The 13,087-nt window shown below is 38.1% G+C and overlaps 1 pseudogene; it reads left to right on the forward strand.

Annotated features, from left to right (window-relative positions):
* The first annotated feature begins 955 nt into the window (after positions 1 to 955).
* On the forward strand, positions 956 to 1,919 carry LOC131275368 (olfactory receptor 12D2-like; annotated as a pseudogene).
* Positions 1,920 to 13,087: the final 11,168 nt, after the last annotated feature.

Genomic DNA, 13,087 nt, shown 5'->3' on the forward strand with positions numbered 1-13,087 from the left:
TACAGAAGTGCAAAGAAATTGAAAATGAATGAACTTTTGTAGGAAACATGAGTTTTATTTGATGGAAAAAAGAGCATAAAGAGAAAGCATATTCTTCAAATGAGAAGAGCTGAAACTTATGCTGACCTCAAAAGGAGCTGAAATGAGGTAGATATTTTACTGGGTTCATGGAAGCCATTGTTGCTACCAGTGTCATATTAATAGAACTAAGGTGAAGAAGGTACATCTCACTTAAAGTAGATTAATCCTTAATATCTGAAGTCAGTTTGTTTAATAGAAAATAAAAACAGGAATTAAGGAAATTAATCATACAAGAAAATAGGATTTCATGGGGTTGATCACAGATACCTCAAGGAGAAGTCAGTACTGTGTGATCTAAGGAAGTAATTCCTGGGATCATTGAAGGCAGGAATTTTCAGGGTGAGTAAGAAGTCACCTCTAGCCCTATTTACATTGTAACTAAGATAAGGAAAAGCTATGATTACTATCTAAATGTTTTTGTTCAAGTCTTTAAATATCAGGTTGTTATAATTAGTTTATCCCTGTCTATTTCCTTAAGATGAAATTCTTCAGGTAGTCTTTTCCCAAGGCTTACTGATGTAGCATAGTTGAGTAAGTAAAAGTGTCACCTTGTTAAACTGATTTAGGAAGAGAACAGCGGAGTTGTATCAAAAGAAAAATGTTCACAGAGATGATAGGCTGAAAACATGGATATCTGAGAAAATATTAATGAGGTATCAACCATGAAAATATTCACAAAGTCTCAGTCTGGATATAACATTAATGTCTAGCAGTCTAACGGCCCATGATCTGTAAAAGCTCTGTGTTTTGGGTCATTTAAAAGAACCATACTTGCCCTCAGAGCATTTTTGAGGTGGACAAAGATCCGGGGCTGGAAGGATTTGACTCTCAATAGTGAGTATTTCCCAGACGTTATTTGTCTTTTCTTCCAGTGATGCTGAATCAAACCTCAGTCACTGAATTTCTCCTCCTGGGAGTGACAGACATCCAAGAGCTGCAGCCTCTTCTACTTATCATTTTCCTCACGATCTACATCTGCAATGTGGCTGGGAGTGGGGCCATCCTGATGATCGTCATCTCTGACCCAAGACTCCACACTCCTATGTATTTCTTCCTGGGAAACCTCTCATGGCTAGACATCTGCTACTCCGCAAAAACAGTGCCAAAGATGCTGGAGAACTTAATCTCTTCACACAAACAATTTCTTTCTTGGGATGCATTAGCCAGCTGCATTTCTTCCACTTCCTGGGCAGCACTGAGACCTTGCTGTTGGGTGTGATGGCCTTGGACCGCTCTGTGGCTATCTGCAAACCACTTCATTACACTGTCATCATGAATCATCAGTCTGTATCCAGATGGCCAGCACAATCTGGGTCACTGGTTTTTTCCATTCCCTGCTGCACTCCACAATGACCTCTCGCTTGAAATTCTGTGGTTCTAACCACATCCATCACTTCTGTGATGTTAAGCCACTGCTGGAACTGGCTTGTGGGAACATTGACCTCAACCAGTGGTTGATTAATACCGTCACAGGAACCATTGCCATCGGTTCCTTCTCTCTGACACTTCTCTCCTATTTCTCCATCCTCACATACCTCTTCTTCAAGACTCATTCTTGCAGAATGCTTCAGAAAGCACTGTCCACCTGTGCCTCCCATTCATGGTCGTTATTCTTTTTTACTTTCCTGTTCTCTTCACCTACATTCGTCCTGCTTCGGGCAGCTCCATGGACCAGGAAGCAATCATCGCCATCATGTACAGTGTGATCATTCCTGTGCTAAATCCACTGATCTATACCTTAAGGAACAGGGAGGTGAAGCAGGCCATGAGTAGGGTGATCAGAAGGAAGTTCTGACTTATGCAATCTCACACATCTTCTGAGGCATTAATAATCATGCAACGAGAAAGTGGAAATTTGAATGTATACCTTGTCTCAAATACTTTATAATATTTATAAAAAGGGAATTCTGTACAAAAAATAAATGGGAATGTGTAGTCTAGTTCATTAAATGGTGCCTTCCTAGATAATGTAAGAGAAACTGGAACTGGGCAATACCTATGGAAACCTAATGTGAATTTGTTTTATGATATCAGTTGTCATAAAGGATTTATTAGATGTTCTGATATATTCTTACATGGAATCAGATGTGGAAATGTGCCTGTATTACTTGTGTAGATAGATTTAGGCTTGTCTATCTCTGTGATCCCTCTCGGCTAACACATTTTAATGTGAGCAACAAAATTACTTTTTTGTTATTGTTGACATTATTATATTTTGAGTACATTAATTTAGTGGTTAGTAAATTATAAAAGCAAATGCTAAGCCACATAGGAATTAAGGAGAATTTTTAATAAGTTTGCCATGGTTTTTTGTTCTCCAACAACGAAGCAAATAAGTAATTAAGCCAATAACATTGTAACCACTAATTAATGGAAATAAAAGTAATGGTTGACCTAAAGCAAGGCTTCTTAACCTTTTTTGTTCCAGGGACCCCTTTGCTAGTCAGGTGAAAATCATGGGCTCCTCCTCAGAATGTAGCAGCAGATAGTTTTTCAACACTTAACATAGACATGTGTTTAAATTAAATTTTTGGATTATCCAAAAATTACATTTTACAACTTTCCCATCATTTCAATACTTCATAAAGTAACATGGTGCAACAACTGTTCAAACGACCATTTTCAGCAAATATTTATAAATTTGAATTTTCCCACAGTGTCATAAAACCTCTCTGCCATCTTTACTAAACTTTTTGCAGGCAGTTATCCACTGCACTCAGAACAGACTACCTCAAAATAAAAATCATACTAAGTCCACACTAAACTGTGTATTATTTAATAAATATATCATACCTGCTCCAACACATTCTCACAAGAATAATGTTTATTTGAATTGTCAATTCAAGATCAGAGGACCCCAGTTTAGAATCCCTAAACTAAAAGCTCTGGAACTCTCCATCTAGAACTCTTTTGGAAGACTCCAGACAAGCAAGAAGGAGATAAAAGGAGAGACATGAAAGAGATGAAGAGGTGGAAAAGGGGATGAGCATACAAGGAAGAAGGACTGCTGAGGATAGAGCATGGCTGCTGGGTTGAAGAACAGTCAGGAGGGTGGTGTGGCTATTTCAGAGTTGGGGAGTTGAGAAGTCAGAGAGGATAGTAGAGAGTTAATGGGTAGTCAGATCGTGTTGACCTGGAGGGCCACTGTGAGAACTTGGATATGTGGGGAGCAATTGCTGGGTTTTCAGGAAAGTGACATGTGACCTGATTTATCTTTTTGAAGGATGGCTAGTTACTCTGATGAGAACAGACTGTGAGAGGCAATGGTTAGATCAATGAGGAGGTAATGGCAGTAGTTTCGGTGGGAGGTGATGGCTCAGACCAGGGCAATATATGCAGGTGGATCTGGGTAATTACAGGAGAGGAAGCCAGAATCATTTCCTGATGGCTCTGATGTAAGATAAGAGAGAAAGAAGTCAGGGACGGTACTTACCTTGCTGATATGAGCACCTGGAAGGATGAAATTGCCAACCACAGACACAGATAAGAGATTAGTTTTCTATTCCACCATTAAAATTACAACAAATTTAGTGACTTAAAACAACACAAATGTACTGCCTTTCAATTCTGATGGTCAAGAGTCTAAAATGGGTCTCACTTAGATAAAATCGGGTGTTGGCAAGCTGCTATCCTTTCTGGAGCTCTGGGGAGGGCTCATCCCTACTTGTTGGAATTGCTGGCAGAATGCAGTCCTGTGCAGTTATAGGACTGGCATTCTCTTTTTTTTTTTTTTTTGCCTATGAGCAGAAGGAGGTGGCTTCTAGAAGCATGCCTTGGCCAGAGGCCCTCTTCCTCCACTTTCAAGTCAGTAACAGCACCCTGTCCTTATTTGCATATCTCTAACCACACTGCTTTCAAGAATTAGTGATTGCAATGCATACACCAGATAATCCAGGATATCTCACCATCTAAAGATCCAATCCCTAATCACATCTGCAAAGAAATTTTTGCCATGTAAGTTAACATATTCACAGATTCTCAGGATTAGGGTGTGGGCGTCTCAGGGACCCAATGTTTGTCTTCCACAGAAGGCTATTTGGGGAGCAGATTTTTAGGGGACACCAAGAGTTCTTTTTTTTAGAGTTGAAGATTTTTTATGTTTTGTTTTAAAGATACATACAACACACAAAATGATACATTAAAAGGTATAAGAGGTTCCAATATGCCCCATTCATCACCGCGACCACTCCTCCCACATCAACAACCTCTTTCATCAGTGTGGTACATTCATTGAATTTGGTGAACACATTTTGGAGCACTGCTACACTGCTTGGATTATAATTTACATTGTAGTTTACACTCTCTCACAGTCTATTCAGTGGGTTATGGCAGGATATATGATGTCCAGCATCTGTCCCTACAATATCATTCAGGACACCTCCAAGTTCCAAAAATGCCCCCATATCACACAACTTATTCAATCTCCCTGCCCTCAGCAACTCCTGTGGACACTGTCTTCACATCAAAGATACAATTTTTTCCATTACTAGAGTCACAATTGTTCTATAGTAGAATACCAGTAAGTCCACTCTAATACATATTTTATTCCTCCAAATTGTGGACCTCCATCTTGTGGAGATGTACACTCCACCTCTAAATCAAGAAGGGGCTTGGCTCAGATATGGCTGATGAATGTGATTCTTCTGCTTGCAGTTGTAGACTCATTTCCCTGGTGTGCTGGGTGACCATCCTCACCTCCCTGTTAGCTGACCTGGGTAAGTTCAATGATCCAGAGAGTAGCTGTTGCAACTCTGCTAAGGCTCAGGGCCCAGCTGACACTTGGGAAGTCCAGAGATTCAAGCCTCCTGAGAATACACCAACCCCAGCACCAACCACAATTTCAGAAAAAGTGACAGAAGAGGCATGAGTAGAGAGGTCACATCTGAGTCCAACTCCATCACACTCAGGAGCACAAATTCCAAAGTAGGTTTCACTGGCAAGGCACTAAACTCCAGAGCCATCTGTCATGACCAGAGAACCTGTGTGTCCATAGCCTTCAGGATCACCACTACCTGGGGTTGTATCTACTTTGACTGTCTCTGGGATCCTTCTGAGAATTGCATAAGCACAGCCCCTCTGATGACCTCCCAACTTATTTTGAAGTCTCTTAGCCATATAAACTCATTTGTCTTTACCATTTCCCCCTTTTATTCAAGGTCTTTTACTACCAGCTGGTGCTTGGTAGTAATCCTTCAGCACCTGGGAAGCTCATTGCTGGGAGTCATGTCCCACACTGGGGGGAAGCTAATGCATTCACATCCTGAGTTTGGCTTAGAGAGTGCTCACATCTGAGCAACATGGAAGTTCTCAGGAGGTAACTCTCAGGCATCCTGCAGGTCTAGGTCTAGTTGAAATTTCAAGCACACAGACTCATAAGCATAGCCATCAGTATCAAGGACCCATCATTGGACCATCATTCTCCACTGATCTTTGCCCTTGCACCTAGGGATTGTTGCTGTTCCACTGGGGAATGAGAAAGAACTCCCCAGAATGGGAACTCAGCACTCCCTCAGTTATCTTGTGTAACTCTATCCACTATGACAATACCTAACTAACATCCAAAAATACTTATATACCCTATATACATTCCCTGGAAAATTCCCTCTCAACCAGGTGTCCCCCATCAATGACACCCCACACCATTGCTCCTCCTCTGCCATAGTTGAACCCCTTTGTGATCAAAATTTCTTCCAAAATGAAGCCTAATATATTGCCAAATTCTAGTAGTAGGGAAATGAAATAGTAATAATAGGCATAAAGATTAGAAAGAGAACATATAATAAATCAAAAAAAATTAAAATTAAGTAAAAATAAATTAAGGTATTAAAAAATGAAAAATATCATAAAACTTTCTTTTTGATGTTTTGCCTTTCATCACTGTAATAGATGTTGGCTTGTATGTACAGTGGCAATAGTACTCATCCATTCCTTCCTCAGTGTCTAAAACCTTTTATTTTTATTTTTAATTTTGTCTTCAAAAAGTTTTAGATATCAGTAAAGTCACATATACAATATAGGGAGCTCCCATATACCCCACATCAAACCATTTTCCCCCTTCCCCAGCAATGAACTTTTTACATGTGTATTTTATATTTGTTACAGCTGATGTACAGATATTGAAACACAGCTACTAACCATGGTTCCATTATGGTCTATATTGTGGTTTATATTTTAGACCGTACACTTTTCTAAATATTTGGTTATATTATGGTGTATAATTTAGACTATACCATTTTATAAATTTTTGGTGAAATTTAACATGTTCTAATTACATCATTGCCCGATCTTGTGGAACACTTCCATTGCCCCACAGTTACCCCCTCTTCCATCTATTCTATTTCTCTTTTCCCCTGCCCTAAGGACCCACAGTGACAACCAAGCTTCACTGCTTGAAGGACAAGATTCATAGATACTTGCAACAATGTTGAGGGCTTGACACACTAGTCTGTCCTCCCCCATTGGAAGCAACCCATGCGCTCAACAGATACACTCTCCTCTGTTTTAGAACCTTAGGCCTCCCCAGGATGGGGATACAACACCTTCCCACTCATTGTATGGGTCTCCACCCACTGATATAACACAATATGACAAGATGAGCACTCACACACTCCACAGAAGCCTGTCTCAGTTGCACCCTATGCAAGATTCTCCCTGTCAAACACTTTAAACAAGTAACTCTTCCTTATTATATTTTCTAAAGAATTTTCTCAAAATTGTAGTTTCAACCATGTACCTGACAATCTCCCATGTTCATTTGCTCCCCTCAAACCCTCTCCCCCAGTTCCATGGACCATCTAATCCATCCTCCCAACCTTAGACCCGTCAAGCCTGCAAAGTCCCATCCAATAGTATCCCCATGTCCCCATCTTATCCCTTCACTGCACAGCTACTTACCTCTACCTTATCATAGATTTCGACTGTGTAGGCATCAGCTCACATCCTTCCTCTCCACCCCTATTTCCTGTAAACCTATCGTCCAGTCTCTAGCTTTCTGAGGGAGCTTGATTAACTTAATTCATATCAGAGAGGTCATGTAATATTTGTCCTTCAATGCCTGGCTTGCTTCACTCATCATAAGATCCTCAAGATTCATCCATTTTATCCCATGTGTTAGTATCTATATTCCTCTTACAGCTGAGTAGTATTCCATTGTATGTATATACCACATTTTGTTTATCCAATCATCAATGGGCATTGCATTGATTCCAACTTTTGACAATAGTAAGTAGTGCCACTACGAACATTTGTGTGCATATGCTTCTTCACGACCTTGTTTTCAGTTCTGGATACAAACCCAGCAGTGGAATTGCTGGGTAATATGTCAAATGTATAGCTAGTTTTTTGATGAATCTCCAAACTGTCCTCCACAAACAGTCCACCAACACTGGATGAGGGTTCCCCTTCCTCCACATCTTCTCCAACACTTGTAGTCCTCTGTTTTTTTAATAGCTTCCAGTCTAATGAGTGGTATCCCACTGTAGTTTTGATTTGCATTTCCCTAATAGCTAATGATGCTGAGCATCTTTTCGTGTGCTTTTTAGCCATTCGTATTTCTTCTTTGGAGTAGTGTCTGTTCAAATCTCTTGCCCTTTTTTTAATGGGTTGTTTGACTTTATATTTTTGAGACATAGGATTTCTTTATATATGTTGGATATTAGGCTCCTATCAGACATATGTTTATCAAATGTTTTCTTCCATTGGATAGGCTGTCTTTTCACATGCTTGATAAACTCCTTTGGGGTGCAAAAGGCTTTAAAAGGAAGTCCCATTTATCTATTGTTCTTTTGCTGTTCGTGGTTTAGGTGTGAAGTTCATGAAGCCATTTCCTATTACAAGGTCCTGTAGATGCTTCCCTACATTGTTTTCCAAGGTCTTTATGGTCGTGGCTCTTATATTTAGATCTTTAATCCATCTTGAGTTAATTTTGTATAAGGCACGAGATGGAAATCCTGTCTCATTCTTTTGCATATGGATATCCAATTCTCCAGGTACCATTTGTTGAAGAAGCCATACTCTCCCAGTGGAGTGGGCTGGGTAGCCTTGTTGAATATTAGATGACTGTATATGCAAGGATCCATATCAGAACTTTCAATTTGGTTCCATTGGTCAGTATGTCTATCCTTGTGACAATACTATACCATTTTAACAACTATAGTTTTGTAGTATGATTTAGAGTCAGGTAGTGTAGTTCCTCTGATTTCATTTTACTTTTTCAATATGTCCTTGGCTATTTGGGGCCTCTTTAACTTCCAGATAAATTTCATACTTAGTTTTTCCAGTTCCTTAAAGAATGCTGTGTTGATTTTTATTGGGATTGCATTAAATCTGTAGATCACTTTCGTTAGGATAGACATCTTGATGGTATTTAGTCTTCCTATCCATGAACAGGGAATAGTCTTGCATTTGTTTAAGTCTTCTTTGATTTCCTTTAAGAGTGTTGTGTAGTATTCTACATAAAAGCCTTTTACATCTTTAGTTAACTTTATTCCTAGGTATTTGATTTTTTTATTTACTACTGTAAAAGATATTTTTTTCTTGATTTCCACTTCAGATTAATCATTATTGGTGTACAGCAATGATGCTGATTTTTGTGCATTGGTCTTATAACCTCTGACTTTACTGAACTCATTTATAAGTTCTAAAAACTTTGTTGTAGATTTCTATGTATAGGATCTTTCTATGTATAGGATAATGTCATCTGCAAATAGTGAAATTTTGACTTTTTCCTTTTCAATTTGAAGGCCTTTTATATCTGGTACTTTCCTCAGTGCTTGAGCAAGTACTTCTATCACAATGATAATAGGAGGGGTGATAGTGGGCATGCTTGTATTGTTCCTGATCTTAGAGGGAAAGATTTTATGATTTCACCATTGTAAATTATGTTAGCTATGGGTTTTTCATATATACCCTTTATCATGTTCAGAAAGTTTCCTTCTATTCCTACATTTAGCAATATTTTTATCAGGAATGGGTGCTGTATTTTGTCAAATGCATTTTCTGCATTCATATATATTATTATATGATTTTTTTTTCCTTTGGTCTGTTTATGTAGTGTATTACATTGATTGATTTTCTTATGTTGAACCATCCATGCATAACAGGGATGAAACCTTTTTGGTCATGGTCTATAATTCATTTGATGTGTTGTTGAATATGATTAGCAAGTATTTTTTTGAGAATTTTAACATCAAGTTTCATTACAGATTGGTCAGTAACTTTCATTTCTTGTGGTGTCATTGTTTGGCTTTGGTATTAGGTTAATGTTGGCATCAGAGAATGAGTTAGGTAATGTTCTTTCTATTTTGATTTTTTGAAAGAGTTTAAGCAAGATTGCTATTAGTTCTTTCCATAATTTTTGGTAGAATTCACCTCTGAAGCTGTCTGACCCAGAGCTCTTCTTTGTTGGGAGGTTTTTAATGACTAATTCCATCTCTTGTGATTGGTTTGTTGAGATCATCAAGTTCTTCTTTCATTAATGTAGGCTGCTTATGTGTTTCTAGGAATTTACCCATTTCCTCTAAATTGTCCTTCTTATTTTCATATTGTTTTTGAAAATATTCTCTTATGATAGTCTTTATTTCTGTGGAGTCAGAGGTGCTATCCCCTTACTCATTTCTTATTTTGTGTATTTGTGTCTTCTCTCTTTTTTCTTTGTTAGTCTAGCTAAGGGTTTGTCAATTTTATTGATCTTCTCAAAGAACCAACTCTTTGTTTTGTTTTTTTTTTTTGTACTTTCTTATTTTCTATTTCCTTTAGTTCTGCTCTGATCTTTTTTTAAAGATTCATTTTTATTTGGTCCCCCCCCCCTCCACAGTTGTCTGTTCTCTGTGTTCATTTGCTGCATGTTCTTCTTTGTCTGCTTCTGTTGTTGTCAGCAGCATGGGAATCTTTTTTTTTTTTTTTTTTTTTTTTGCATCATCTTGCTGCATCAGCTCTCCATGAGCGCGGTGCCATTCTTGGGCAGGCTGCACTTTCACACTGGGTGGCTCTCCTTATGGGGCGCACTCCTTGCACATGGGGCTCCCCTATGCAGGGGGCACCCCTGTGTGGCACGGCACTCATTGCACACATCAGCACTGCATGTGGGCAAGTTCCACACGGATCAAGGAGGCCCAGGGTTTGAACTGCGGACCTCCCATGTGGTAGACGGATGCCCTATCCATTGGGCCATGTCCACTTCCCTGCTCTGATCTTTATTTCCTTCTTTCTTCTTTCTTTGAGGTTAATTTGTTGTTTTATACTAATTCCTCCAATTGTGCAGTTATTTTTTAATTTTAGCTCTTTCTTCTTTTGTGATGTATGAATTTATGGCTATGAATTTCTTTCTCTGTACAGCTTTTGCTGCATCCCATAAGTTTTGTTATGTTGTGTTGTCATTTTCTTTGGTTTCAAGTTATTTACTGATTTCTTTTGAGATTTCCTCCTTGATTCAGTGTTTGTCTAAGTGTGTGTTGCTAAACTTCCATATTTTTGTGCCTAAACTGGCTTTCTTGCCATGACGGACATCTGGCTTCATTCCACTGTGGTCAGAGAAATTCTTTGTATGAGTTCAATCTTTCTGAATTCATTGAGAATTTCTCTGTGGCCTAGCATGTGGTCTATCTTAGAGAATGAACCATGTGCACTTAAGAAGAATGCTGTATTTGGGTGTAACATTCTGTATATGGCTATTAGGTCCAGATCCTCTAGCATATTATTTAGAGTCTTTGTTTTTTTTACTGATTCTCTGTTGAGAAGTTCTGTCTAATGGTGATAATGGTGTGTTGAAGTTGCCCACTATAATTTTACCAGCATCTATTTCTTCACTTAGTTTTTCCAGTGTTTGCATCATGTATTTGGAGGCACCCTGATTAGATGCATAAATGTTTATGATTGTTTTTCTTTTTGAGAGAGTACTCCTTTTACTAATATGTAGTGCCCTTCTTTGTTTCTCACAATAATTTTGCATTTAAAGCCTATTTTGTCTGATATGAGTATAGCTACTCCTGCACTTTTCAGTTATTGTTTGCTTGTAAGATTGTTTTCCAGTTGTTCACTTTTAACCTCCTTGAATCCCTAGGTCTAATGTGGGTTTCTTGTAGACAGCATATACATGGGTCATATTTTCTTATCTTTCTGCCAATCTGTGTCTTTTGACAGGTGAGTTTAATTCATTAATATTCAGGGATATTACTCTCAAGGAATTACTTGCATTAACCATATTTTCTTTGGATTTGTGTGTCATATATTGTTTTTATTTCTCTATTTGTCTTTTTAGTTGTTCTTACACTCTCCTCCAACTCTGTCTTTCCTGTTTTTTTCTTTCCTCCTGCAGAACATACTCTCTTAGCTTCTGTTTATCTGTGAATATCTTGAACTCTCTGTCATTACTGAAGGCCAGCTTTGCTGGATAGAGTATTCTTGGATGGACTTTTTCTCTTTTTGTACCTTGACTATGTCATACAACTACCTTCTTGTTTCTTTGGTTCCAGATGAGAAATCAGGACTTAATCTTACTGAGCTTCACTTGCTCCATTCAGTATTTTCTTTTTGTCTTAAGCATTGGATAATTTAACAAGTGTAGGTCTTCTTGTAGGCCTGTTGGGATTTATGCTGTTCAGGATGCATTGCACTTCGTGGACATGTACACCCAATTCCTGCTATAAATTTGAGAACTTTTCAGCCATTATTTCCTCCAACACCCCTTCTGTACCCTTTCCCTTATCTTCTCCTTCAGGGATGCTTGTAATGCTTACGTTTGTGCACTTTGTGTTGTCATTCAGATCCCTAAGTTCCTGCTGGATTTTTTCTATCTTTTTATCTATCAATTTTACTATCTTTTTTATTTCAGATATACTGCTTTCCACATCACTAATTCTTTCTTCTGCCTCTTTAATTCTGCCATTATTAGCTAAGAGTGTATTTTTGATGTCTTGGATTGTGACATACATCACCATCATTTCTGTTATCTTTTGTATATGTTTACAATTTCTTCTGTATGCTGTCCAAGTGTTTTCTTAATATCTTTAATCTCTTCCTTCACTTCATTAAGTTGGCCCATGATATTTGTTTGGAAAGCTTTGATAAGTTGTTTGATATTCTGCCCTCTTCCTGGTTTTTAGTTTCTTCACTGAATTGGGGCATGTCTTCCTGATACTAGGTATGATTTTAGTTTTTTGTTGCTCTCCAGTCATCATTTTATCTTGATGGGTTTGTTCAGTTGATTAGCTTCTCTGCGTAGTCTTGGGTTTTATTTATGTGCTGTTTTTGTGTGTATGTTAAGTCTTTTCTTAGACACTTTGTTCTTCTTATTCTATTTCCTTTTTGTCATCTAAGATCCCTTGAAAGAAAATGATTAGGACCAGGGAAAGCAAAAGAGGTAAGAAAAGAAAATGTATAATAATAGTGTTGATAGTAAATATTAGTAGAAAAAACATATAAGACCTAAGAGAATGAATATTAAACTCATGTAAGCTGTGTAGAGTTATAGGAATAAAAAAGTGGAGTACCTACAATAAGATGGGAAACTGAATATGGGGAAGAATATAATATGAATTAAAAAGCCAGTGTGGTCAGGAGAGAGGGAAAGAGTAAAGAAAGGACACTACCATAAAGAGTGAATAAAAGATAGAAAACAGAATGGAAGTGTTAGAAATAAAAAGCCAAAAGAAATTGGGGGTTAAACAAAGAGATTTGGAATGTAAGAGCAACAACAGTAGTGGAAGATAGAAAGATGTAAAGGAAAGGAAACTGCATTGGAGCCAAAATCACTACACACAGAAGAGTGGAAATCAAGGATAAGGAAGCACAGCAAATAAGAAACACCACCAGGAGCCACTAACAAAAAAAAGAAAGAAAGAAAAAGAAAGAAAGGGGGGATTGGAAGATAAAGAGGAAAGAAAGCCAAGAAAACAAACAAACAAACAAAAACTAGACAAGCCCTCAAGCAAGGACTCCTCTTTGCAATTGAATAAACTGATTAGGAATCTGTTCTTCTCCCTTTTCTCCCTTCCTCATTTCACTCTCT

Source organism: Dasypus novemcinctus, chromosome 22, assembly GCF_030445035.2.
Source record: "Dasypus novemcinctus isolate mDasNov1 chromosome 22, mDasNov1.1.hap2, whole genome shotgun sequence".
NCBI lineage: Eukaryota > Metazoa > Chordata > Mammalia > Cingulata > Dasypodidae > Dasypus > Dasypus novemcinctus.